Here is a 5,450-nt window from a genome sequence, read left to right as displayed (position 1 = left end):
TTTCTTCCTAAAGTTTAATCTATCTTCTTCTAGTTTAAAGCTGTTACACCTCGTCCTATCACTACAGGCCCTAGTAAAAAGCCCCTCACCATATAAATCCCTTTAGGTAATGTAAGGCTGCAATAAGGTCTCCCTGGAGCCTTCCCTTCTCCATGCTGAACAACTCCAGCTTTCTCATCCTGTCTTCATAGGATAGGTCCTCCATCCCTCTGATCATCTTCATGGCCCTGTTCTGGATCCCACTGTAGTAGGTCCATGTTCTTCCAATGCTGGGGGCCCCAGAACTGAACACAGTACTCTGAGGGTTCTCATTAGAACTGAATAGAGAGGGGGAATGAACTCCCTTGTCCTGCTGGCCACCTGTTTTTATGCAATCCTGAGCCTCAGTGCCTTTTCTGAAAAATGAGGCAGACTGTGATCTCCTTCTTCAGGTCCTATTTACCCAAATCTTTTCAGTACACAGGATCTAGATGGGAGATTGGTGGGACTGTTGCAGATTGATTTGTTGGCGGAAGGCCAGCTTTGCTCTGCAGCCATCACTGTTCTTGGATGAAAAGGAACTGGGAAGAGAGGCAGAGTGAGAAGGAAACTAAACTGAACAATCCCACGCACCTACTTACCGCCTGCAAGGAACATCTCACACATAATCCGTATCACAGTGATGTCTGGAAACTCAAGATTGAAGCTGACATCTGAGCTACATAAAATAAATCAGCTCTGCTGCCTAGTGGTATTGTTTCTGGGCCAGCTGACAGCACTTGTGGGAAGATACACCTGTATTTTGTAATTCACATTCTTTTTGCCTATGTATTGCTCCCTGTGTGAGTAAAGGGATTCTTTATTCAGTTGCTAGGGTTTGCCATTCAGGCTCTCACTTTCCCTACTGTGAATAAGCAAAGCAAAAGAAAAGAAGTCTTAGGAAAATAGAAATTTGTTTTGCCATTCCTTTCCAACCTCCTGTTTTTGAAAAAACATTTATGAAAAAACACACATACATCTTGGCAACCTGCAAGGATACTATAAGGAAGATGTTCAGTGTTAACTATCGGTGACCTAACTGCTGATAAAATGACAAAGTAACAGAAGAGGCAGCCAAAGATAATCATTTTCCCTTCAGAAATCTCAAGTTCTTTGGTTTACAGACAGTCTAATTAACCATAATATTAGTTGGTCAGACAGCTGAGTGTCTTTGCATTAGGATTTCACAACATAATAGAATAAATGAGTCATTTGAAAAATTCTTCTGGGTTGCCAGAGATCTGACCTAACTTTGAAACTGAATTTTAACACCAAAAATATATATATAATTGAACATATATATAATTTTATATATATACATATAATTGAAGGCTAAAATGTAATTCTTTCATTTTCTAGCAGCTTAAACCACATTATAAATATTTAATACAGCAGCGAGTCTGTTTCACTCCCCTTTTATCTTCCCTTAGTACTGTGGCATAACCTGTGCCCCAAAACTGACATTTTCAAAGGGTGAAATTAGTGACATGTCTAGCCTCTGAATGAGCCAAATGACTCAGCTCTGACCTATTTCTATTGTATCACCATTAAAAACAATTCATGTTTTCTTTTTCCATTGTTTAATCATTCTCTTTGTTGACATCTTAATCTCCACAGCATGTATATTTTTTATTTCCTGAGTGTTTTTCCTTTTTTAATTTTTTTCCTCTTCAGTTATTTCTCAGATCTGCTGTAGCACATCATGTCAGTCTATGATTATGGGCCTGTGTTCTAAACTGACCCAGTGAAACAAAATGTTTATAAAGCCTAACTGCTAAAATAAGCAAAGAAGCTTATCAAATGAGGAATAATATTTTGAGGAAATCATCTTAGGAAGAAAAATCTTTTATGGAGCTATAAATTATTTTTTTTTTCAAATGGGAAGCTTATTTAAAAAAAACTAAATTTCAACAATGTTAACTATATACTAAAGTTGTTATCATGTGGATTGCATAACACTAACATTAAACAATATTAGCAATCCAGGGAAGGTTATCTCCCTGGAATAACAGCTTGCTACTAGAAATATGAAACTGAAGTCATCAGCTGGGCTGTATTCTCTGTATTCCCTCCTCATTTTGGCATCTGATCTTGCTTCCTGCTCTTACAAGTACATCAGCCAAGCAGAAACCTACACTGAATCTCTCCCCTTCCTACCTAATACTCTTCTCAAGGACCTGCTGGTATGAAGAAGTTCATGACTTGGTGAAATCCTAGCACAGAGATTGTGCTCTAGCCAGTTCTCAAATTTGACAAGTTTGAGAACGTGGTTGTGTAATACCTTTGCGGTGACTACAAAGATTGCTCCAAATGTAATGCCTCCCATTTATTTCCATGGAAATGCCAACAAAGAGCACAATAACTCTATTTAATAGAGCCAGTTCTCAGCTACAAAACACTACTTTTCAACATAGCCACCACCATTAGCTGTGCATTTTGACCAGCAATGAACAAGAGCCTGCATGCTGCACTCATAAAAATCTGGACCAGAGGAGGTGACCCACTGCCACTGTTACCACTGCTGAAACGCACCACTCACCACCTCACTGTACTAAAATCCACTGTTTGGTCTCCATAAACATTCAGCAAGCATCAATGAATGTCCATGGGTGCATTTTTTTCTGCATGGAGGAATTCAGTTACACACCTTTGCTTCATACACAATTCCGTGTAAGATATGATGTCAGATTATTCCTCTGCTGCCATCCATTGCATGGCAACAAAATTTAATAGAATATTGGTGGGAAGGTTCAACCTGTACTTCTTTCTCACCAACATCTGCCTCTGATGTCATGGGCCAACATAATAAAATACGAGGCATTACTTTTGGAGCAGTCTTCATACATTAAGTGCTTTTAGGAACGTGTTTATTTTTTTTCAGCTTGCTTTAATTGTGATATACCAGCTGCCCACTGGTGTGACTGCCCTGCTAAACAGAAAACCTTCAGCACTTCATCAACAGCATTCCAAGCTGATTTGCATAGACCCTAAACTGTGGAAGCTCAGGCCATGGTTGTATGCCTTCTGGTTGATGAAGGCGTTCAGGTGAGCTTTAGGGTAAATGAGAGATCTCAGGTAAACACTGCTTTCCAAAAGGCTGTGAAAGCCCGCTGCTTTTCCTCCAGGAGTTCCAAGAGCAGCTGCAGCTTTCGGTTACGTTACTGTCATCTAGTGGCTGTCGTGAAATATGCACCCTCAGGTTTTGCAGTTCGAGTTAAGTTCCCATTTGAGTTCTGCATGTTACTTACATTATATATTTAATCTTTTGCTCCACTGCTGCTAGCTATCAAGGATAATCACATCCAAATTTTACAGATTTCTCTTGCAAGTTTCTGTTTTGTAAGGCCAAGTCTTAATAACTAAACTTGGGAAAACACATAATATTGTCAGGGCACTCCAGTAAAATGAATACTTTGCCATGTGTAAGAAGTAAATCCAAAGAAACAGGAATAAACATCTTTTTAGTGAGGCAAAGAGGTTGACCATGAGGATACTGGCAAAATTGAGGGAAACGACTTCTGTTTGGGTACGTTGGGTAACAAGTGCTGCATTCACTGCTTATCCTCCAGCAAGTTTTGTCCCATTCACAATTCTGCTCAGATGATGAAAAACCAAATAATCAGAAAAGTCAATCTTTTGCTCTTCAGGCACTCTTTGATTCCAACCAGAAAAACTAGAGGTCTTGTTCTAAGAAGCATTACCAAATAATCTGAGCAATTGTAGTCCCAAACATGGCCAGTCTGATGACCTTTCTCCTTCACTGGTCTGTCGTAATTCTTCAGTAGTTTGTGTGTGTTATGTTTTGGAAAAGCTAAAATCACATCCCAGTTTATTTTTAAGAACAAATCTTTAGTAATAGAGCTATCAGCACATCATTTCCACAGGAGGACAGACATTTAAGGAGGCAGACATCTTCCCTTTTTTCTTTTGGTTTTACTGTACTGTGCATCAACTCCTTTCTGTAGTAGGTTGCAGCAGAACACAGAGCGGCCCCTCTTTGCACCGCATATTACGTACACAGCTCTTACATTGTCAAGAGATTTCTCAGCTTTTACTTATCTTAACATCTTAACAAATCTTGGCTTAATGTATCTGCTACCAAGAGTTACCCTTTCTTAGACACTCAGCTCTGGACAGGCAGTAGCCACAGTGCACCTGAAGCCCATACTGAGCTGTAACCTGACATTTTTCCTGGCACACGCCTATAGTAAGATCTCACCAATTTTCACTATTTCCCCCTGGCCAGTAGTGACAGTAAGATCACTTACCGTTCACTCTATAAAAATACTGTGGTACGTGCCCTTGCAGCTGCACACAGATGAAATGTAAATTATCTCTGGGAACATTTTAAAATATATCATGGTATTAAGAAACATTAAACTTTTTTTTTGGGGGGGGGGTTGTTTTATTTTTTTAGTGTTTCAAGGAGGTGCAGAATAAACATGGTACAGCCAACTTTCTAAAAAAAAAAAAAAAAAGTAAAGGAACCTCCAAAATCTTTTTAAAATAAAGTTTCCCCTAACTGGATGAAACGTGCTGTGGAGGGCAAAGAATAAGAGCATAGTTTGTTTCCCTTAATGCTAGCTGTCTGGCTGTGATCTGCAAAGTAGTGCAGAGAAGGCTTTAATATAATTTCTCTAAAAACTGTATTTATGGCTGCAAGTGATTGTAAACATGCCAACTGTCAGCAATAGTCAGCTGCATAAGCAAGGCTATACTCCTTCCTGACCTGTTTCTTCTCTGTGCATCTTCTTACTATCTAGATTGGCACTGACAAAAGATGTACTTCACACCTCCCTTCTTAGAAGCTAGACCCTAATGTTTTCTCTTGTAAAAAGGAAATGACTTGGTGAGACTTACCAGAGATTCTAACTGCCTTTACACCAGTTTGTTGCATTTATTGATGTGACTGGTAATTTACAGTACAAGGCATAAACAAACTGAAGTTAGCGAGAAAATTATAAACCTATTAAAATTCAACAGTGGAGCTCCCATACTCTTTAGCAGGGAAAGAATTTAATTCTGCTTGTACTGGTTGCATTACATTTGTAGAACTTTTTGCTTCTTTAGAGCAGCACAGAATGAAGAGTGGCAACATAATTCAACAAATCTAAAAATATAGCAATTGCAACAGAAGTGTTTGAGGAGACTTCTGAAACAAGCATGAAGGGTATCTTCTTTGAAACATGAAGCTAAACTCTGTACTTAGAAAGAGACTACATTTACAGTCCCCTTAGAAAGATTTTGGAAAATATATAACAATCTAATTCATATGCTGAGATTGGAAACACTGAGGAATTTTTTTCCCCGAAATCTCAATACTAAAACTTTCTTCTCTTTGCCTCCATAATTTTCTTAAACACAAAAGTCAGTCTAGCATGCAGTTGTTTTAGAGCATGATTTTGCTATGTTGCTCCTACTTAAAGTCCTCA

This window comes from Numida meleagris, unplaced genomic scaffold, assembly GCF_002078875.1.
Source record: "Numida meleagris isolate 19003 breed g44 Domestic line unplaced genomic scaffold, NumMel1.0 unplaced_Scaffold165, whole genome shotgun sequence".
Lineage (NCBI taxonomy): Eukaryota > Metazoa > Chordata > Aves > Galliformes > Numididae > Numida > Numida meleagris.
The sequence above is the reverse complement of the archived record's forward strand: the minus strand, read 5'-3'. Positions refer to the sequence as shown.